General features: G+C 37.8%; 1 protein-coding gene across 3 annotated transcripts in view; it reads right to left on the bottom strand.

Annotated features, from left to right (window-relative positions):
* Positions 1–25,156, bottom strand: part of WDR70 (WD repeat domain 70) — a 303,223-nt gene that overhangs the window by 113,485 nt on the left and 164,582 nt on the right. The gene's annotated exons all lie outside the window — the stretch shown is intronic.

Genomic DNA, 25,156 nt, shown 5'->3' with positions numbered 1-25,156 from the left:
CTCAATCTAATATTCTAAAGCCATAGAAATTCTGGCTTTATTTCAAAAGAAGGTGAAATAAAGGATTTTTCAGAAGAACAAAAGCTGAGATAACTCATTTCCATCACATATGTACTACAAGAAATGTTAAAAGAAATTCTTCACAAAGAACAAATATGACACAAATGGAAATATGAATCTACACTAAGAAATGAAGAGTGCCACATATGGTAAAAATGAGGGTAACGTAAAAGGCATTAAATGTAAAATATTTAAATCTCCTTAAAAGATAAATGGCTATAAAGCAAAAATAATAACATATTGTGAGGTTTGTAACATATGTTCAAGTAAAAGGTGTGACAGAAATAGCACAAAGGTTGGGAGGGAGGAATGAAAGTATACAGTTTATACTATATTTGAAATGGTAAAATATTATTTGAATAGAGACTTTGCTACATTAAAGATGTATTACTAACTGTCAAGCAATCGCTAAGACATTTTTTATAATAAATAATAATAGAGAAAAAATTGAAACAAAAAATTAATCCTATCAAAAATAGGAAAAGGAGGCAGCTTCAAGATGCTGGAAGAGCAAGATGCAGAGATCACCTTCCTCCCCACCGATACATCAGAAATACATCTACAGGTGGAACTGCTCCTATAGAACACCCACTGAACGCTGGCAGAAGACCTGAGACCTCCCAAAGTCAAGAAACTCCCCACGTACCTGGGTTGGGCAAAAGAGAAAAGAAAAAACAGAGACAAAAGAACAGGGACAGGGATCTGCACCAGTGGGAGGGAGCTGTGAAGGAGGAAAGGTTCCCACACACTAGAAGCCCCTTTGTGGGCGGAGACTGCGGGTGGCGGAGGGGGGAAGCTTCGGAGCCGTGGAGGAGAGCACAGCAAGAGGGGTGAGGAGGGCAAAGTGGAGAGATTCCCACACAGAGGATCAGTACCAACTGGTACTCAACAGCCCGAGAGGCTTGTCTCCCCACCCGCCAGGGTGGGCAGGGGCTGGGAGCTGAGGCTCAGGCTTCGGAGGTCAGATCCCAGGGAGAGGACTGGGGTGGGCGGCGTAAACACAGCCTGAAGAGGGCTAGTGCGCCATGGCTAGCAGGGAGAGAGTCCGGGAAAAGGTCTGGGGCTGCCGAAAACGCAAGAGACTTTTTCTTCCCTCTTGGTTTCCTGCAGGGTGCGTGAGGAGAGGGGTTTAAGAGCACCGCTTAAAGGAGGCCCAGAGATGGGTGCAAGACGCGGCTATGGGCGCGGACCTCAGAAACGGGCATGGGACACTAAGGCTGCTGCTGCAGCCTCTGTGCAAGCACGGGTAACTATCCCCACCTCCCCTCTCGGCTGGTGCAGCCCACCACTGCCAGAGTCCAGTGATCCAGGGACAGCTTCCCCGGGGTAAAGCACAGCGAGTCTTAGGCTGGTACAACGTCCAGCTGGCCTCTGCCGCCGCAGGCTCACCCTGCATCCGTGCCCCTCCCTCCCCCCAGCCTGAGTGAGCCAGAGCCCCCGAATCAGCTGCTTCTTTCAGTCCATCCTGTCGGGGCAGGGAACAGACGCCCTCAAGAGACCTACACGCCGAGACAGGGCCAAATCCAAAGCTGAAACCTGGGAGCTGTGCGAACAAACAAGAAAAGGGAAATCTCTCCCAGAAGCCTCAGGAGCAGTGGATGAAATCTCCACAGTCAATTTGATGTACGCTGCATCTGTGGAATATCTGAATAGGCAAGAAATCATCCCAAATTGAGGAGGTGGACTTTGGGAGCAAAGATAAATATTTTTTCCCCTTTTTCTCTTTTTGTGAGTGTGTTTGTGTAAGCTTCTGCATGTGATTTTGTCTATATAGCTTTGCTTTCACCATTTGTCCTATGGTTCTGTCCGTCCATTTGTTTTTGGTTTTGTTTTTTTTTACTTTTTAAAATTTGTTTCTTAATAATTATTTTTAATTTTAATAACTTTATTTTATTTTACTTTACTTTATTTTATGTTATTCTCTTCCTTCCTCCCTCCCTCTCTTTCTCTTTCTTTCTTTCTATTTTTTTCTCCCTTTTATTCTGAGCCGTGTGGATGAAAGGCTCTTCGAGCTCCAGCCAGGAGTCAGTGCTGTGCCTCTGAGGTGGGAGAGCCAACTTCAGGACACTGGTCCATGAGAGACCTCCCAGCTCCACATAATATCAAATGGCGAAAGTCTCCCAGAGATCTCCATCTCAAGGCCAATACCCAGCTTTACTCAACGACCAGCAAGCTACAGTGCTGGACACCCTATGCCAAACATCTAGCAAGACAGGAACACAACCCCACCCATTAGCAAAGAGGCTGCCTAAAATCATAATAAGGACAAAGACACCCCAAAACACACCACCAGACGTGGACCTACCCACCAGAGAGACAATATCCAGCCTCATCCACCAGAACACAGGCACCAGTCCCCTCTACCAAGAAGTCTGCACAACTCACTGAACCAACCTTAGCCACTGGGGACAGACACTAAAAACAACGGGAACTATGAACCAGCAGCCTGTGAAAAGGGGACCCCAAATACAGTATGTAAAGCAAAATGAGAAGACAGAAAAACATACAGCAGATGAAGGAGAAAAGTAAACACCAACCAGACCTAATAAACAAAGAGGAAATAGACAGTCTACCTGAAAAAGAACTCAGAATAATGAGAGTAAAGATGATCCAAAATCTTGGAAATAGAATAGACAAAATACAAGAAACATTTAAAAAGGAACTAGAAGAACTAAAGAGCAAACAAGCAATGATGAACAACACAATGAATGAAATTAAAAATTCTCTAGAAGGGATCAATAGAAGAATAACTGAAGGAGAAGAATGGATAAGTGACCTGGAAGATAAAATAGTGGAACTAACTACTGCAGAGCAGGATAAAGGAAAAAGAATGAAAAGAACTAAGGACAGTTTCAGAGACCTTTGGGACAACATTAAACGCACCAACATTCGAATTATAGGGCTCCCAGAAGAAGAAGAGGAAAAGAAACGAACTGAGAAAATATTTGGAGAGATTACAGTTGAAAAATTCCCTAATATGGGAAAGGAAATAGTTAATCAGGTCCAGGAAGCACAGAGTCCCATACAGTATAAATCCAAGGAGAAACACACCATGACACATATTAATCAAACTATCAAAAATTAAATACAAAGAAAACATATTAAAATCAGCAAGGGAAAAACAACAAATAACACACAAGGGAATCCACATAAGGTTAACAGCTGATCTTTCAGCAGAAACTCTGCAAGCCAGAAGAGAGTGGCCAGTCATATTTAAAGTGATGAAAGGGAAAAACCTACAACCAAGATGACTCTACCCAGCAAGGATCTCATTCAGATTTGATGGAGACATTAAAACCTTTACAGACAAGCAAAAGCTAAGAGAGTTCAGCACCACCAAACCAGCTTTACAACAAATGCTAAAGGAACTTGTCTAGTCAGGAAACACAAGAGAAGGAAAAGATCTACAATAACAAACTCAAAACAATTAAGAAAATGGGAATAGGAACATACATATCGATAATTACCTTAAATGTAAATGGATTAATGCTCCAACCAAAAGACACAGACTAGCTGAATGGATGAAAAAACAAGACCCGTACATATGCTGTCCACAGGAGATCCACCTCAGACTTAGGGACACATACAGACTGAAAGTGAGGGAATGGAAAAAGATATCCCATGCATATGGAAATCAAAAGAAAGCTGGAGTAGCAATTCTCATATCAGACAAAATAGACTTTAAAACAAAGACTATTACAAGAGACAAAGAAGGACACTCCATAATGATCAAGGGATCAAACCAAGAAGATGATGTAACAATTGTAAATATTTACGCACCCAACGAAGGAGCACCTCAATACCTAAGGCAAATGCTAACAGCCATAAAAGGGGAAATCGACAGTAAAACAATCACAGTAGGGGACTTTAACACCCCACTTTAACCAATGGACAGATCATCCAAAATGAAGATAAATAAGGAAACACAAACTTTAAATGATACATTAAATAAGATGGACTTAATTCATATTTATAGGACATTCGATCCAAAAAGAACAGAATACATATTATTCTCAAGGGCTCATGGAACATTCTCCAGGATAGATCATATAGTGGGTTGCAAATCAAGCCTTGGTAAATTTAAGAAAATTGAAATTGTATGAAGTATCTTTTCCGACCACAACTCTATGAGACTAGATATCAATTATAGGAAAAGATCTGTTAAAAAATACAAGCACATGGAGGCTAAACAGTACACTACATAATAACCAAGTGATCACTGAAGAAATCAAAGGGGAAATTTTAAAATGCCTAGAAACAAATGACAATGGAGACATGATGACCCAAAACCTATGGGATGCAGCAAAAGCAGTTCTAAGAGGTTAGTTTATAGCAATATAATCCTACCTTAAGAAATAGTAAACATCTAAAATAAACAACCTAACCTTGCACCTACAGCAATTAGAGAAAGAAGAACGAAAAAACTCCAAAGTTAGCAGAAGGAAAGAAATCATAAAGATCAGATCAGAAATAAATGAAGGAAATGATAGCAAAGATCAATAAAACTAAAAGCTGGTTCTTTGAGAAGATAAACGAAATTGATAAACAATTAGCCAGACTCATCAAGAAAAAAAGTGAAAAAAAAAAAAAAAGTGAGAAGACTCAAATCAACAGAAGTAGAAATGAAAAAGGAGAGGTAACAACTGACACTGCAGAAATACAAAGCATCATGATAGATGACTACAAGCAACTCTATGCCAATAAAATGGACAACCTGGAAGAAATGAACAAATTCTTAGAAATGCACAACCTGCCAAGACTGAACCAGGAGGAAAGAGAAAATATAAACAGACCAATCACAAGCACTGAAATTGAAACTGTGATTAAAAATCTTCCAAAAAACAAAAGCCCAGGACCAGATGGCTTCACAGGCGAATTCTATCAAACATTTAGAGAAGAACTAACACCTATCCTTCTCAGCCTCTTCATAAAGATAGCAGAGGGACGAAAACTCCCAAACTCATTCTATGAGGCCACCATCATCCTGATACCAAAACCAGACAAAGAAGTCACAAAGAAAGAAAACTACAGGATAATATCACCGATGAACATACATGCAAAAATCCTCAACAAAATAATAGCAAACAGAATCCAACAGCACATTAAAAGGATCATACACCATACTCAAGTGGGGTTATTCCAGGAATGCAAGAATTCTTCAGTATATACAAATCAATAAACATGATACACCATATCAATAAAGTGAAGGGGAAAAACCATATGATCATCTCAATAGATGCAGAGAAAGCTTTTGACAAAATTCAACACCCATTTATGATAAAATCCCTGCAGAAAGTAGGCATAGAGGGAACTTTCCTCAACATAATAAAAGCCTTAAATGACAACCCACAGTCAACATAGTTCTCAATGATGAAAAACTGAAACCATTTCCACTAAGATCAGGAACAAGACAAGGTTGCCCACTCTCACCACTCTTATTCAACATAGCTTTGGAAGTTTTAGCCACAGCAATCAGAGAAGAAAAAGAAATAAAAGGAATCCAAATCAGAAAAGAAGAAGTAAAGCAGTCACTGTTTGCAGATGACATGATACTATCTATTCATAGAGAATCCTAAAGATGCTACCAGAAAACTACTAGAGCTAATCAATGAATTTGGTAAAGTATCAGGATACAAAATTAATCCACAGAAATCTCTTGCATTCGTGACACTAATGATGAAAAATCTGAGAGTGAAATTAAGAAAACACTCTACTGCAACAAAAAGAATAAAATATCGAGGAATAAACCTACGTAAGGAGACAAAAGACCTGTATGCAGAATATTATAAGACACTGATGAAAGAAATTAAAGATGATACAAATAGATGGAAAGGTATACCATGTTCTTGGATTAGAAGAATCAACATTGTGAAAATGATTATACCACCCAAAGCAATCTACAGATTCAATGCAATCCCTATCAAACTACCAAAGGCATTTTTCACAGAACTAGAACAAAAAATTTCACAATTTGTATGGAAACACAAAAGACCCCGAATAGCCAAAGCAATCTTGAGAACAAAAAATGGAGCTGGAGGAATCAGGCTCCCTGACTTCAGACTATACTACAAATCTACAGTAATCAAGACAGTATGGTACTGGCACAAAAACAGAAATATAAATCAATGGAACAGGATAGAAAGCCCAGAGATAAACCCACACATATATGGTCACCTTATCTTTGATAAACGAGGCAAGAATATACAGTGGAGAAAAGACAGCACCTTCAACAAGTGGTGCAGAGAAAACTGGACAGGTACATGTAAAAGTTTGAAATTAGAACACTCCCTAACACCATACACAAAAATAAACTCAAAATGTATTAAAGACCTAAATGTAAGGCCAGACACTATCAAACTCTTAGAGGAAAACATAGGCAGAACACTCTACGACATAAATCACAGCAAGATCCTTTTTGACCCATCTCCTAGAGAAATGGAAATGAAAACAAAAATAAACAAATGGGACCTAATGAAACTTAAAAGCTTTTGCACAGCAAAGAAAACCATAAACAAGACCAAAAGACAACCCTCAGAATGGGAGAAAATATTTGCAAATGAAGCAACTGATGAAGGATTCATCTTCAAAATTTATAAGCAACTCATGCAGTTCAACAACAAGAAAAACACAAAACCCAACCCCAAATTGGGCAGAAGACCTAAACAGACATTTCTCCAAAAAAGATATACAGATTGCCAACCAACACATGAAAAAATGCTCAACACCATTACTCATTAGAGAAATGCAATTCAAAGCTACAATGAGATATCATCTCACACCGGTCAGAATGGCCATCATCAAAAAATCTAGAAACAATAAATGCTGGAGAGGGTGTGGAGAAAAGGGAACACTCTTGCACTGTTGGTGGGAATGTAAATTGATACAGCCACTATGGAGAACAGTATGGAGGTTCCTTAAGAAACTACAAATAGAACTACCATACAACCCAGCAATCCCACTACTGAGAATATTCCTTGAGAAAACGATTAATTCAAAAAGAGTTATGGAGCACAATGTTCATTGCAGCTCTATTTATAATAGCCAGGACATGGAAGCAATCTAAATGTCCATCAACAGATGAATGGATAAAGAAGATGTGGCAATATATACAATGGAATATTACTCAGCCATAAAAAGAAATGAAACTGAGTTATTTGTAGTGAGGTGGATGGACCTGATGTCTGTCATACAGAGTGAAGTAAGTCAGCAGGAGAAATACAAATACATTATGCTAACACATATATATGGAATCTAAGAAAAAAAAGTCATGAAGAGACTAGGTGTAGGATGGGAATAAAACACAGACCTACTAGAGCATGGACTTGAGGATATGTGGAGGGAGAAGAAGGGTAAGCTGTGACAAAGTGAGAAAGTGGCATGGACATATATACACTACTAAACGTAGGATGGATAGCTAGTGGGAAGCAGCCACATGGCACGGAGATCAGCTGCGTGGTTTGTGACCACCGGGAAGAGTGGGCTAGGGACGGAGATGCAAGAGGGAAGAGATATGGGAACATATGTATATGTATAACTGATTCACTTTGTTATAAAGCAGAAAGTAACACACCATTGTAAAGCAATTATACTCCAATAAAGATGTTAAAAAATAGGAAAAGATAATTTAAAAGAACAATGGGATAAATATAAAACAAATAGCAATATGGTAGGTTTAAATCCAACCTCATCAGTAATTACATTTATTGGAAAAGGCATAAAAGCTCGAATTAAAAGGAAAAGACTGTCAGATTAGATTAGATAAAAGCAAAATTCAGAAGATTCTGTGTTAAAAAACACACAAAAACCTTTAAGTATAAAGACTTGGGACTTCCCTGGTGGCGCAGTGGTTAAGAGTCCGCCTGCCAATGTAGAGTACACAGATTCGATCCCAGATCCGGGAAGATTCCACATGTCGCAGAGCAACTAAGCTCGTGTGCCACAACTACTGAGCCTGTGCTCTAGAGCCCGCAAGCCACAACTCCTGAGCCTGCATGCCACAACTGCTGAGGCCCGTGTGCCTAGAGCTTGTGCTCTACAACAAGAGAAGCCACCACAATGAGAAGCCGATGCACTGCAACAAAGAGTAGTGCCCCTAGCCACAATGAGAGAAAGCCTACACACAGCAACGAAGACCCAACGCAGCCACAAAAATAAATAAATAAATCTTTAAATAAATAAATAAAAAGACTAAACCATCTAACAGTAAATGAATGGAAAAACGATGTGTCATAACATAATCAAAAGAAAGCTAGAGTGACTATGTTAATGTTAAAGTGGACTTCAAAATAAGAAATAAAACTAGAGACAGAGGAAAATTTCATAATGATAGAGATTCAAATGATCAAGAAGACATAACAATCCTAAATGCATACGTCCCTAATAACAGAGTTTCAAAATGTGAAAGCAAAGTTAATAGAAATAAAAGAAGAAATACGAAATCCATACTTTTTTTATAGGTTCATAAGATTTTTTTCACATCTTTATTGGAATATAATTACTTTATAATGCTGTGTTAGTTTCTGCTGTACAACAAAGTGAATCAGCTATATGTATACATATATCCCCATATCCCCTCTCTCTTGAGTCTGTCTCCCACCTCCCTATCCCACGTCTCTAGGTCATCACAAAGCATCAAGTTGATCTCCCTGTGCTATGCAGCAGCTTCCCACCACCCATCTGTTTTATATTTGGTAGTGTATATATGTCAATGCTACTCTCTCACTTCGTCCCAGCTTACCCTTCCCTGCTCCTGTGTCCTCATGTCCATTCTCTATGCCTGCGTCTTTATTCCTGCCCTGCCACTAGGTTCAGCAGTACCGTTTTCTTAGATTCCATATATATGCATTAGCATATGGTATTTGTTTTTCTCCTTCTGACTCACTTCACTCTGTAGGACAGACTCTAGGTCCATCCACCTCACTACAAATAACTCAATTTCATTTCGTTTTATGGCTGAGTAATAGTCCATTTTATATATGTGCCACATCTTCTTTATCCATTCATCTGTCGATGGACACTTAGGTTGCTTCCATGTCCTAGCTATTGTAAATAGTGCTGCAGTGAACATTTTGGTACATGACTCATTTTGAATTATGGTTTTCTCAGGGTATATGCCCAGTACTGAGATTGCTGGGTCATATGGTAGTTCTACTTTCAGTTTTTTAAGGAACCTCCATACTGTTCTCCATAGTGGCTGTATCAATTTACACTCCCACCAACAGTGCAGGAGGGTTCCCTTTTCTCCACATCCTCTCCAGCATTTATTGTTTCTAGATTTTTTGATGATGGCCATTCTGACCAGTGTGAGGTGATACCTCATTGTGATTTTGATTTGCATTTCTCCAATGCAAATCCATACTTATAGCTGTATACTTCAACACTCCTCTCTCATTAACTAACAGAACAAGTAGACATCTCTCTGCCCCTCCAAAAAAATCAGTAAGGCTACAGAAGACCTCAAAAACTGTACCAAACAAGTTGAGGTAATTAACATTTATACATAATACTTCACCCAACAACAACTGGATGTGCATTCTTTTATACATTGAACATTCACCAAGAGAGACCACATCCTGGGCCATGAAAACAAATCTAAACACACTAAAATGACAGAAATCATACAAAGTATGTACACTGTTCAAAAAATAAAACTAAATAAATGATCAATAACAAAAATGTATCTGGAAATATATCTCTTCCACAACATTTAGCAATTAATAAATACAATTCTAAATAATACATGAGTCAAAGAAAAAAATCACAAGGAATATTAGACAACGCTCTGAAGCCAGAAAACGTGAAAATACAATATATCAAAATTCATGGTGTCCGACTAAGGCTGGGCACAGAGGAAAAATCTAGCAGTAGCTACATATGTTAGAAAAAAAGAAAGGCCTCAAATCAATGACCTAAAATTCAAACTAGAAAAAAAGGGAGAATATTAAAGCCAAAGCTAGCAGGAGGGAAATGAGAATACAAGTGAATAAAACAGAAAACAGAAAACCAGTAGAGAAACCAAAAGCTGGCTATTTGAGAAGATCAATAAAATTAATGAGTTTATTGCTGGAATGATTAAAAAACAGAAATTGGAGACAACATCAAACACCAGTATCTTGAATGAAAGAGAACTATCACTACAGAGCTTAATGACATTGAAAGAATAATAAGGAAATTTTATGAATGAATTTATATAAATTTGATAATTTAGATCAAGTGGACAAATATCCTTAAAAGGCAAACTACCAAAGTTCACTCAATAAAAAATAAATAACTACAATATTCCTATATTATTTTAAACTAAGTACATAGTTTAAAATTCTCCCACTAAGGATGACTTCACTGTTGAATTCTACCAAACATTTAAGAAAGAAATAATACCTTAAGAAAGAAAAGGCTGCCTATTGAATGGGAAAAGATATTTGCAAAGATGTATCTCATAAGGGGTTAATATCCAAAATATACAAAGAACTCATACAGCTCAACATCAAAAAAACAAACAACCTGATGGGAGGATATATGGGGATATATGTATATGTATAGCTAATTCACTTTGTTATAAAGCAGAAACTAACACACCATTGTAAAGCAATTATACTCCAATAAAGATGTTAAAAAAAAAAAAAAAAGGGCAGAGGCAGGACAAAGTTCCACCAGACAAAGAGCAGCCTTCCTCACAACAGTGCTCTTAAGTGGCCCCATGTGGCCCCAGTAGAAAGCCTCTGATAACTGACAAATGAAGTTACAACAACAGCAGAGCCCAATGGGAAGAAGAAAGACTCCTCTTCTTTCCCAGCAAGGACTCCTCTTCTTTCCTGGCAAGGACTCAGCCAATGAAAAGACATGGACTCTGTTTACTACAGCCCTCCCAATTTCCTTTTGCCCTCTAGAAAAGAGTTCTCCTTCCCGTGCCTCTGGGGACTTGCACGTGGCTCCATGGTGGCAGACCTTGAATTGCAATTCTCTGCTGATCCCGAATAAACCCATTTTGCTGGAGAAATATCTGACAGTCTATTTGTTTCAGGTCAACAAAAGGAAGGGAGTTAACAAGATCTGGGGACTCTGGAAGACTCAGAAAGGCAAATTATCCACTTGACACATTTGAATGGACACTAGTTGACACCTCTCAGGCTGACCAGATGCAGGACTATAAAGACCCCAAAAAACCAAGAATAAACTACAGGAGATTTAAAAAAATAAAATGGGCAGAGGATCTGAATAGACATTTTTCCAAAGAAAACATATAGATGGCCAACAGGCAAATGAAAAGATGCTCAACATCAGGGATATGTAAATCAAAGCCACAATGAGATATTACCTCACACCTGTCAGAATGGCTATTATCAAAAAGACAACGAATAACAAGTGTTGGCAAGGATGTGGAGAAAAAGGAACCCTGTGAGCTGTTGGTGGGAATATAAATCGGTGCAGCCACTATGGAAAACAGTATGGAGATTCTTCAAAAAACTAAAACCAGAACTACCATATAATCTAGCAATTCCACTCCTTGGTATTTATCCAAAGAAAAAAGAAAACACTAATTTGAAAAGATATATGCACCCCTATGTTCACTGCAGCATTATTTACAATTGCCAAGATATGGAAGTAACCCAAGTGCCCATCAACAAATGAATGGATAAAGAACATGTGGTGTGTACACACACACACACACACACACACACACACACACACACACAAATGGAACATTACTCAGCCATAAAAAAAGAATGAAATCTTGCCATTTGCAACAACATGAATGGACCTGAGGGTCTTATGCTAAGTGAAATAAGTTAGACAGAGAAAGACAAATACTGTATGATTTCACTTACAAGTCAAACTTAAAAAACAAAACAAGTGAACAAACATAACAAAACAGAAACAGAGTCATAGATACAGAGAACAAACAGGAGGTTGCCAGAGGGGAGGGAGTGGGGGTAGGAGAGAAATAGGTGAGGGAGAATAAGAGATATAAACTTCCTAAATAGAAAGAGAAAGAAAAAACCCATATGCTGTCACTTATATGTGGAATCTAAAATATGACACAAATGAACTTACCTACAAAACAGAAGCAGACTCACAGACACAGAGAACAGACTTGTGGTTGCCAAGGGGTCAGGGGCATGGGGGAGGGATGGATTGGGGATTTGGGATTAGGAGATGCAAACCATTATATAGAGAATGGATAAACAGCAAGGTCCTACTGTATAGCACAGGGAACTATAGTCAATATCCTGTGATAAACAATAATGGAAAAATATGAAAAAGAATATATATGTATATGTACAGCAGAATCATTTTGCTGTACAGCAGAAATTAACACATAAATCAACTATACTTCAATAAAATAAATTTAAAAAATTTTTTTAAAGATACAATCTTCCAATTGCAAAATAAATGAGTCATAAGTATGAAATGTACAGTCTGGGGAATACAGTCAATAATTACATAATATCTTTGTATGGTGACAGATGGTAATGAGACTTACCTTGGTGAGCATTTTGAAATGTATAGAAATATTAAATCACTATGTTGTGTAACAGGAACTAACATAGTGTTGTAGCAAATTATACTTCAAAAATAAACAAACAAACTCATAGAACTAGATCAGATTTGCGGTTACCAGAGGCGGCTGGTGTGTGTGTTGGGGGGAGGGCCCGAGGGGCAGTGCGTGGAGAAATTGGATGAAGGCAGTCAAAAGGTACAAACGTCCATTTGTGAGATAAATAAGGACTAGGGATGCAATGTACAACATGATAAATATAATTCACACTGCTGTATGTTATGTATGAGAGTTGGTATGAGAGTAAATCCTAAGAGTTCTCCTAAGAATTCTCATCACAAGGAAACAAGCGTTTTCGATTTCTTAAATTTTGTATCTGTATGAGATGATGGATGTTCACTAAACTTACTGTAGTAATCATTTCATGATGTATGTAAGTCAAATCATTACACTGTACTCCTTAGACTTACTTATACAGTGTTCCATGTGAATTATATCTCAAAACTGGAAGAAAAAAATAAAAATAAAAACATCTGGGGGACATCCCTGGTGGCGCAGTGGTTAAAAATCCACCTGTCAATGCAGAGGGCACAGGTTCGATCCCTGGTCCAGGAAGATCCCACATGCCACGGAGCAACTAAGCGTGTGCGCTACAACTACTGAGCCTGTGCTCTAGAGCCCGTGAGCCACAACTACTGAGCCCACGTGCTGCAACTACTGAGCCCACATGCTGCAACTACTGAAGCCCGCATGCCTAGAGCCCATGGTCCACAACAAGAGAAGCCACCGCAACGAGAAGCCTGCACACTGCAACGAAGAGTAGCACCCACTTGCTGCAACTAGAGAAAACCCACATGCAGCAATAAAAACTCAACACAGCCAAAAAAAAAAAAAAAAAAAAAAACCATCTGAACGAAGGAAGCGGGGGAGCTGAGGGGAGGGGAGAAGAGGGGAAGGGAGGAGAGGGGAGGGAGGAAACCAACTCTATATAAACCCTTTCAGAAAACAGAAGAGGGAACACTTCTCAATTCATTCTATATGACCAGCATTACCCTGATGCCAAAACCAAAGTCACTACAAGAAAAGAAAACTATGGATCCATATCCCCAATGAACACAGACACAAAATTCCTTAACAAAATATCAGTGTATAAAACTAGCAGTGTATAAAAATGATACTGTGACATGATTAAGTGTTATTTAAACCAGGAATGCAAAGGAGGATTGAAAGGACTGAAAATTGAACAATATAATACACCATATCAACAGACTAAAAAAGTTATCTGATCACCTCAATTGATGCAAAATAAGCATTTGAAAAAATATTCAACACCCACTCGTGATTTAAAAACAAAAAACAAACTCTCAGCATTCTAGGAATAGGATTGAACTTCCTCAACCTGACAGAGGTCAGCTATGAAAAACTTACAGGTAATATACTTAATGGGTAAAGGCTGAATGCTTTCCTCTTATTCTTGAGAACAAGGCAATGATCTTAAACCCTCACCCTTTCTTTATACTAGAGCTGCCCACCAGTGCAATAAGGCAAAAAAAAATATTAAAGGCTTACAGACTGGAAACAAGAAATAAAACTGTCATTATTAAGAGACCCCATGATCATCTATATAGATAATCCCAAGAATCTACAAAAATGTTAGTAGAACTAATAAGTGAGTTTAGTGTGTCACAGGATACAAGGTAAATAATCATAAATCAATTCTATTTCTATTGACTAGCAACAAACAACTGGATGTTGAAATTATTAAAATAATACCATTTATAACATGAATAAATATTGAATCTGTCAAGATATGTGTAGTATCTGTACACTAAAAACCATAAAATATTTCTGAGAGAAACAAAAGATCAACACAAAGAGAAGATATACTGTATTCATGGAGTCAATACTGTTAAGATTTCAATTCTGCCCAAATTAATCTTTAAATTCAATGCAATCTCAATCAAAATTCCAGCAGAGTCTCCTTGGGGTTTAGAAACTGATTAAGCTAACTCTAAAACTTACATGGAAATGTAAACAACTTGGAACAGCCTAAAACAATTCTGGAAAAGACAGAAACTCATTCTACCCATACTCCCAGATTACCTTCTAACTCCCACATTATAACACCAATCACATAAGTTGTAATTACACATACTGACATCTATTTCTTCTACAAAAAGAGTTCCATTAGAGCAAGGGCTCTGTCTGGTTTTTGTTTTATTTTTTTAAATCTTTGTATGCACAAAGAAGTTCTACCAAATCTCTTGAACCCAATAGGAACATAACACATACTAGGTTTTCAATAATTGCTTTGAATGAATGAAAGAAATTCACTGCCTATCTAAGCTAGAAATCAATTTTATTGAGATATAACCAATATACAATGAAATGTAACTGACTTTTAAATGTATAGGTTTAAAGTAGCCAGCATTTGCTGTCAAATATTTATGATTTTTTTCCAAATGAAGGTTTGTTTTTTTTTTTTTTAAATAACTTTTGCATGTCTTCTCCCTAAGCTTTGCTTGGGAACTTAATCAGCTGTTTAACGTTACCAAACCCTAGTTTTCAGAGCTGTCAAACCCAGTGCCTAGTATAAGAATGCACTGACTAAATTTTAGGAACTACTAACTAGCAAAATGTAAGCTCAAATAAGAGTTTGGGAACAGAACACAGGAACGAAAGAAAGACACTCTGCAACTTTAGGATATAAAGCAACCTAGTGGAAGATCCAGGAGACTTAACTTCAGTGTTACAAAACACTGTGACAGCTAGAAGCCATCGGCAGTGTGACAGATACTGCTAGCAGCATACTCCAACAACCATTCTCTTTTCTTCTCTAAGTCTGTATTTCCCAGCCACTTGCAGATACATGTGATGAAATGTGGCAACTATGCTTTGACCAACGTGGTGTAAATGGAAGGGTATTAAAGAACTCTGGGAAAGTCTCTAAAAGAAGGTTGCAGACACTTCTTCACCCCTTCTTGTTTACTCCTTCCTCTGCCAGCAATTTGGATATGATTCTGGACTCAAGCAGCATCTCAGAACAACAAAATAGAAGGCCCTGGTCCTTGATGACACTAAAGCCACCAAACCAATGCTGGAGTGCCTATGGATAGACTTCTCTTACTGATGGATGGATAGATAGGTAGGTAAAGTTTATTGGGATATAACATACTTCCAATGAAATTCATCCTTTTAAATGTGCAGTTCTGTGAGTTTTGACAAATGCATAATTCTGCCACTCCCAAAACTTACCTTGTGTTGTTTCTTTATAGAAAATCCCTCACATCCCCAGCTTCAAAGTTGGCAACTATTGACCTGTTTTGTATCCCTATAGTTAAGCTTTTTCCAATATTATATAATAGGAATCACATGGCATGTAGCCTTTTCAGCCTTGCTTCTTTAACTTAGCATAATGTATCTAAGTTGTTGTGTATATCAGTAGTCCATTCCTTTTTGTTGCTGAATAACATTCCACTATATGGATATACCACATTTTGTTTTCCATTCACCAAATGCAGGATAGCAGGTTGTTTCCAGTTTGAGGTGATTATAAATAAAGCCACTACAAATATTCATGTACAATTTTGTGGGGTTTTTTTTTCTTGGTAAAAATAAGTTGTCATTTCTCTTGGCTAAATACTTAGAAATGGAATTGCTGGCCATATGAGAAGTATGTGCTCAACTTTATAAGAAACTGCTAACCTGTTTTCCAAAGTGGTTGTTCCATTTTGCATTCCCACCAGCAATGTATAAGAGTTCCAATTACTCCATATCCTTGTCAGCACTTGGTAGTATCAGCTTGTTCTAAGCCATTCTAATAGGTGCATATTGCTAGTGTGATTTTAATTTACATTTCCTAAATGACTATTGAAGATCTTTACATGTACTATGTGCCTACCATTTCTCTTCTTTGGTGAAGTGTCTCTTCAAATATTTTGCCTGTTTTCAATATTTAGTTGTTTATTTTCTACTACTATTTTTTGGGAGTTCTTTAGATATTATGGGTACAAGTTCTGTATCAGATACGTGTTTGGCAAATATTTTCCAAGTCTGTAGCTTGCTTTTTCATTTTTTTTAAACAGTCTTGCAAATAGCAGATGTTTGAAATTTTGATAAAGTCCTATTTATCAATTTTTTTATATTGTATCTAAAAAATCTTTGCCTAACCCAAGGTCATAGAAATTCTCCTATGTTTTCATCTAGAAATATTATAGTTTTAAGTTTTACAATTAGGTCTATGATCTATTTGAATTAGGTTTTATATGTGGTATGAATTAGGTTTTATATGTTTTTTTAAACACATGGATATCCAATTATTCCAATGCCATTTGTACCTGAGCATTATAAAACCTTACTCCCAAATGAATGTATTCTGTATTGTTTACTTGTCTCTGTTCAGTATGTTTTCCATAGTTAATATGCACAAAAAGTTGAGAAATACCTAGTGTGCCTTTTCTTTCTATCCTCAGCTCTGCAACACTGGAGATAAATTATGATAGTTTCTCTTTTTTTATAACTGAACATCTGCAAAAGTCAGATGATACTTTAGAACTACGATATGAAAGGCCCCACACAAGTACTATAAAGTATCATTATCATTATCTGGTTTGTTTAAAGTTCATCTGTAAAACTGGGATAATAATACCAACAATGAGGGGTTGTGAGAATTAAATGAGATTAGGGATGTAAACGTGTCTAGGACAGTACTTGGAATACAGCAGGCACTCAATAAATACTAGTTTCTTTCTGCTCTTCCTCTTAGACCATAAATAAAACATTAAAGCTAATAAACCCAACAACTAAGTACGTTCCATTTATTTCAGTGGTATATTAACAGGTTGAGCTAGTTATCAATATAACAGAAAGAAAAAGCAGCTAGCCTAGCATATAGATGTATGAAATATACATTTACACAGCATCTGATGGTGACTAATAACAAACTATCGTTTTATGGCTCTGATTCTCTGAATTTACGCCTGAAAAAAACGGATGCTAAAATTCTAGGCCATTAGGTATCTGTCAAAACATTTTATGCTGAAGACCACATATTTTGAAACTTGGAGTGAGATCTGGTCTTGTAAAATTAAAACTGTGTTTCATAAAAAAAGATTTAAAAATAGAAGAAGGATCTGCCTGGGCCTTTAGGGACACAAAATGAAAACACCCAGAAGACAAGAAAAAGACACAGGTGGGGTCATTACATTGCCCCAGCTACAAATGCTTTCTATCTTAAAATTTTGAATTCTTTCCAGATACAAGTTCTAAACTTTCTGGCATCTGCTGCATAAATGCATCACAGCATTTGGCAGAAGTCAAGGGAAGCATTAATTTTGCATGGAAATCACTTAAGAGATCTTGGTTTAATTTTTCTCGAAAGACTACACAAGCAACTTGAGTGATGTAAGAGTCTGAAACTTGCTGGCTCTCTTCGCAGAACAAATCCAACAAGAAAAACCTTCTTTTCAAAAATGCCCAAATATTAAAGGCATTATCCCACAGAAATGGGGAAAGTATCTTTTCTATATAAACCCACAACAATCTTTATAAACATACATAAGCCACATTATGCACACAAAGTAACTGCAGTAAAAATATAGTTGCATTTAGGAGAAATGTATTTTTTGTTAATGTTTTATACTTATAATTATTAAAATAAGGCCTTATGAAATCTAGACTTAGAGTAAGGAATAAATGCTACAACAAATAACCAGTTATACCCTTACATTTATGGCCAACTGATTTTCAATAAATATGCTAAAACAACTTCATGGAAAAAGAATGGTCTTCTCAAAAAATGATGCTAAGACAGCTAGATATCCATATGCAAAAAAGATGACTGTGGACCTTTACTTCACATCATAGAAAAATTAGCTCAAAATGAATCATAGACATAAATGTAAAACTCAAAACATGACATTAGATTAGGGCATGATTTCTTAGATGGACACCAAAAGCACAAATGATAAAAGGAAAAACAAAGATAAGATGGACATCATCAAAATTAAAAATTGACATGCTTCGAAAGATACTATGAAGAAAGTTTAAAAACAAGCCATAGACTTGGAGAAAATATTTCTAAATCATATATCTGATATGAGACTGGTATTGAGAATACTTAAATAATTTTTACAATTCAATAAAAAGATAAGTGACCCATTTTTTAATGGGTAAGGCACTAAAGAATATATACAAATGCCCAATAAGCACATAAAAAGATGCCTGACATCATTTGTTATTAAGAAAATGCAAATCAAAATCACAGTGAGATACCATTTCATACCCATTAATCAAAAGACACATAGTAATAAGTGTTGGTGAGGAAGTAAAGAAATGGGAACCCTCATACTTTACTGGTAGGAAGCTAAGATGGTGGAGCCAGTTGGGAAAACAGTTTGGCAGTTTTGTAAAATATTTAACAGAGATTTACCACATAACTCGGCAATTCCACTCCTAGGTATCCACCCAAGAGAACTGAAAACATATCCCATGCAACAACTTTAACATGAATCTTCATAGAAGCATTATTTATAATAGCCAAAAACTGGAAACAACCCCAATGTCCATCAACTGATGAATGGATAAACAAAATGTAAAATTGTCATACAATGGAAAACAACTTGTTTGGCAATAAAAAAGAAAAAGGAGTGATACATACTATAGTATAGGACCTTTTTGAGGCTGCCATAACAATAACTACAAACTGGGTAGCTTAAAACAACATAAATATATCCTGTCACAGTTCTGGAGGCCAGAAGTCTACTCCCTCTGGAGGCTCTACAGGAAAATTCCCCCTTGCCTCTTCCAGCTTCTGGTGCCTGTCAGCACTATTGGCTTCACTGGCTTATAACCACAACAGTCCCATCTCTGCGTCTATCTTTACATGGCTGCCACCTTTGTATGTCTTCCTGTTTTGTCTCTTATAAGGATTCTTGTCACTGGATTTAGGGACCACCTGAATATTCCAGGATGATTTCATCACAAAATGCTTAACAATTACATCTGCAAAGATCCCTTTTCCAAGTACAATAACATTCACAAGTTCCAGGAATTTGATATAGAAATATATTTGTGAGCTACCACTCAAAGCACTACCCACTGTAATATGGACGAACCTCACAACACATTATGCTACGTGAAAGAAGCTAGACACAAAAGATCATACATCGTATAATCCTATTTATCTGAAATGTCCATAAAAAGCAAGTGTATAGACAGAAAGCAGATCAGTAGGTTGCCTAGGTCTGGAGGTTAAGAATGCAGAATGACTAAACATGGATTTTTCTTAGGGTGATGGACATATTATAAAGTAGATCGTTGTGGTGATTACCCAACTCTATAAATATACTAAAAATCATTTAATTGCCCCATCCTCTTCTAGTCTCACCTGCTGAATGTCTCATTAAATTTCTAGAAAAACCACCAACAATTAAACATTTCTGAGAATCACTTTCAGAAATCTCAGATGAGGAAGTTGATCAAATGAAATTTGAATATTCTCAACTCAAAATATATACCAAAATACTTATTAGCCAGAAATTATGCCCTGTTCTTATAAACCAAATAACCCTGAAGCTCTTTACAAAGCATTTTAAAAATCTTTTTATTTCATTAAATCGAACAACAAGAGAGATCAGGGTCTAGTACATAATATAAGAAGCAAAGGATCCTGGGGGGGTGGTGGTGGGATGAATTGGGAGATTTTGACTGACATATATACACTAATAAGTATAAAATAGATAACTAATAAGAACCTGCTGTATAAAAAATATAATAAAATAAAATTCAAAAATTCAGAGAGACCTTCCAAGATGGGGAAGGAGTAAGATGTGGAGATCACCTTCCTCCCCACAAATACATCAGAAGTACATCTACATGTGGAACAGCTCATACAGAACACCTACTGAACGCTGGCAGAAGACCTCAGACTTCCCAAAAGGCAAGAAACTCCCCACGTACCTGGGTAGGGCAAAAGAAAAAAGAAAAAACAGAGACAAAAGAATAGGGATGGGACCTGCATCAGTGGGAGGGAGCTGTGAAGGAGGAAAGGTTTTCACACACTAGAAAGCCCCTTCACTGGTGGAGATGCGGGTGGCAGGGGGGAAGTTTTGGAGCCGAAGAGGAGAGCGCAGCAACAGGGGTGCGGAGGGCAAATCGGAGAGGTTCCTGCACAGAGGATCGGGTGCAGACCAGCACTCACCAGCCGGAGAGGATTGTCTGCTCACCTGCCGGGACGGGCGGGGGCTGGGAGCTGAGGCTCGGGCTTCAGAGGTCAGATCCCAGGGAGAGGACTGGGATTGGCGGTGTGAACACAGCCTGAAGGGGGCTACTGCGCCACAGCTAGCCGGGAGGGAGTCGGGGAAAAAATGTGGACCTGCCTAAGAGGCAAGAGACCATTGTTTCGGGGTGCACAAGGAGAGGGGATTCAGAGCACTGCCTAAACAAGCTCCAGAGATGGGCGTGAGCCACGGCTATCAGCACAGACACAAGACATGGGCATGAAACACTAAGGCTGCTGCTGAAGCCACCAAGAAGCCTGTGTGCAAGCACAGGTCACTCTCCACACCTCCCCTCCCAGGAGCCTGTGCAACCCGCCACTGCCAGGGTCCCGTGATCCAGGGACAACTTTCCAAGGAGAACAAACAGCGCACCGCAGGCCATTGCAATGTCATGCCAGACTCTGCCGCTGCAGGCTCACCCCGTATTGCATACCCCTCTCTCCCCCTGGCCTGAGTGAGCCAGAGCCCCCTAATCAGCTGCTACTTTAACCCCGTCCTGTCTGGGTGGGAACAGATGCCCTCAGGAGACCTACACACAGAGGCGGGGCCAAATCCAAAGCTGAACCCCAGGAGCTGTGTGAACAAAGAAGATAAAGGGAAATCTCTCCCAGCAGCCTCAGGAGCAGTGGATTAAATATCCACAATTAATCTGATGTACCCTGCATCTGTGGAACACCTGAACAGAAAATGAATCATCCCAAATTGAGGCAGTGAACTTTGGGAGCAACTGTAGACTTGGGGTTTCCTTTCTGCATCTAAATTGTTTTTCATTTTATGTTTATCCTAGTTTAATATTTAAAGTTTATTATCCTTGGTAGATTTGTTTATTGATTTGGTTGTTCTCTTCCTCTTTCTTTTTTTAATATATAGATTTTTTCTTCCTTTTTCTCTTTTTGTAAGTATGATTCCTTGTGTGATTTTGTCTGTATAGCTTTGCTTTACCATTGTCCTAGGGTTCTGTCTGTCCATTTTGGTTCTTAGTTTGTTTAGTATAGTTTTTACTGCTTGTTGTCATTAATGGATTTGTTTTTTGGTTTGGTTACGCTCTTCTTTCTTTTCTTTTAATTAGCTTTTTAAAATTTTTTTTAATTTTTAATAATCATTTTTTATTTTTTAATTTAATAACTTTATTTTCTTTTATGTTTCTTTCTTTTTTTTCTCCCTTTTCTTCTGAGCTGTGTGGATGACAGCGTCTTGGTGCTCTGGCTGGTCTTAGGCCTGTGCCACTGAGGTGGGAGAGCCAAGTTCAGGACATTGATCCGAGAGAGACCTCCCAGCTCCACGTAATAGCAAATGGCAAAAGCTCTTCCAGAGATCTCCATCTCAATGCTAACACCCAGCTCCACTCAACAACCAGCAAACTACAGTGTGGACACCCTATGCCAAACAACTAGCAAGACAGGAACACAACCCCACCCATTAGCAGACAGGCTGCCTAAAATCATAATGAGGTCACAGACACCGCAAAACACACCACCGGATGCAGTCATGCCCACCAGAAAGACAAGATACAGCCTCATCCACCAGAAAACAGGCACTAGTCCCATCCACCCGGAACCCTACACAAACCAGTGAACCCACCTTACCCACTGGGGGCAGACACCAAAAACAATGGGAACTACAAACCTGCAGCATGTGAAAAGGAAACCCTAAACACAGTAAGTTAAGCAAAATGAGAAGACAGACAAAAACACAGCATATGAAGGAGCAAGGTAAAAACCCACCAGACCAAACAAATGAAGAGGATATAGGCAGTCTACCTGAAAAAGAATTCAGAGTAATGATAGCAAAGATGATCCAAAATCTTGGAAATAGAATACAGGAAATACAAGAAATGTTTCAAAAGGACCTAGAAGAAACAAAGACCAAACAATGATGAACAACACAATAAATGCAATAAAAAATTCTCTACAAGGAATCAGTAGCAGAATAACCGAGGCAGAAAAACGGATAAGTGAACTGGAGGATAAAATAGTGGAAATAACTACTGCAGAGAAGAATAAAGAAAAAAGAATGAAAAGAATTGAGGACAGTCTTAGAGAACTCTGGGACAACATTAAGTGCACCAACATTCAAATTACAGGGGTCCCAGAAGAAGAAAAGAAAAAGAAAGGGACTGAGAAAATATTTGAAGAGATTATAGTTGAAAACTTCCCTAATATAGGAAAGGAAATAGTCAATCAAGTCCAGGAAGCACAGAGAGTCCCATACAAGATAAACCCAAGGAGAAACATGTCAAGACACATAATAATCAAACTGTCAAAAATTAAATACAAAGAAAACATATTAAAAGCAGCAAGGGAAAAACAACAAATAACACACAAGGGAATCCCCATAAGGCTAACATCTGATCTTTCAGCAGAAACTCTACAAGCCAGAAGGGAGTGGCAGGACATATTTAAAGTGATGAAGGAAAATAACCTACAACCAAGATGACTCTACCCAGCAAGGATCTCATTCAGATTTGATGGAGAAATTAAAACCTTTACAGACAAGCAAAAGCTGAGAGTTCAGCACCACCAAACCAGCTTTACAGCAAATGCTAAAGGAACTTCTCTAAGCAAGAAACATACGAGAAGGAAAAGACCTACAAGAACAACCCAAAACAATTAAGTAAATGGTAATAGGAACGCACATATCAATAATTACCTTAAATGTAAATGGATTAAATGCTCCCACCAAAAGACACAGACTGGCTGAATGGATACAAAAACAGGACCCATATATATGCTGTCTACAAGAGACCCACTTCAGACCTAGGGACACTTACAGGCTGAAAGTGAGGGGATGGAAAAAGATATTCCATGCAAATGGAAATCAGAAGAAAGCTGGAGTAGCAATTCTCATATCAGACAAAATAGACTTTAAAATAAAAACTATTTCAAGAGACAAAGAAGGACACTACATAATGATCAAGGGATCGATCCATGAAGAAGATATAACAATTGTAAATATTTATGCACCCAACATAGGCGCACCTCAATACATAAGGCAAATACTAACAGCCATAAAAGGGGAAATCGACAGTAACACAATCATAGTAGGGGACTTTAACACCCCACTGTCACCAATGGACAGATCATCCAAAATGAAAATAAATAAGGAAACACAAGCTTTAAATGATACATTATACAAGATGGATTTACTTGATATTTATAGGACATTCCATCCAAAAACAACAGAATACACATTTTTCTCAAGTGCCCATGGAACATTCTCCAGGATAGATCATATCTTGGGTCACAAATCTAGCCTTGGCAAATTTAAGAAAATTGAAATCATATCAAGTATCTTTTCTGACCACAACGCTATGAGACTAGATATCAATTATAGGAAAAGATCTGTAAAAAATACAAACACATGGAGGCTAAACAATACACTACTTAATAACGAAGTGATCACTGAAGAAATCAAAGAGGAAATCAAAAAGTACTTAGAAACAAATGACAATGGAGACACGATGACCCAAAACCTATGGGATACAGCAAAAGCAGTTCTAAGAGGGAAGTTTATAGCAATACAATCATACCTTAAGAAACAGGAAGCATCTCGAATAAACAACTTAACTTTGCACCTAAAGCAATTAGAGAAGGAAGAATTAAAAAAACCCAAATTTAGCAGAAGGAAAGAAATCATAAAGATCAGATCAGAAATAAATGAAAAAGAGATGAAGGAAACAATAGCAAAGATCAATAAAAGTAAAAGCTGGTTCTTCGAGAAGATAAATAAAATTGATACACCATTAGCCAGACTCATCAAGAAAAAAAGGGTGAAGACGCAAATCAGTAGAATTAGAAATGAAAAAGGAGATGTAACAACTGACTCTGCAGAAATACAAAAGATTATTAGAGATTACTACAAGCAACTCTATGCCAATAAAATGGACAACCTGGAAGAAATGGACAAATTCTTAGAAATGCACAACCTGCCGAGACTGAACCAGGAAGAAATAGAAAATATGAACAGACCAATCACAAGCACTGAAATTGAAACTGTGATTAAAAATCTTCCAACAAACAAAAGCCCAGGACCAGATGGCTTCACAGGCGAATTCTATCAAACATTTAGAGAAGAGCTAACACCTATCCTTCTCAAACTCTTCCAAAAGATAGCAGAGGGAGGAACACTCCCAAACTCATTCTATAAGGCCACCATCACCCTGATACCGAAACCAGACAAGGATGTCACAAAAAAAGAAAACTACAGGCCAATATCACTGATGAACACAGATGCAAAAATCCTCAACAAAATACTAGCAAACAGAATCCAACAGCACATTAAAAGGATCATACACCATGATCAAGTGGAGTTTATTCCAGGA

This window comes from Kogia breviceps, chromosome 4 (assembly GCF_026419965.1).
Source record: "Kogia breviceps isolate mKogBre1 chromosome 4, mKogBre1 haplotype 1, whole genome shotgun sequence".
Lineage (NCBI taxonomy): Eukaryota > Metazoa > Chordata > Mammalia > Artiodactyla > Physeteridae > Kogia > Kogia breviceps.
Note: the sequence above shows the minus strand (reverse complement) of the source record. Positions and strands in the feature narration are given on the sequence as shown.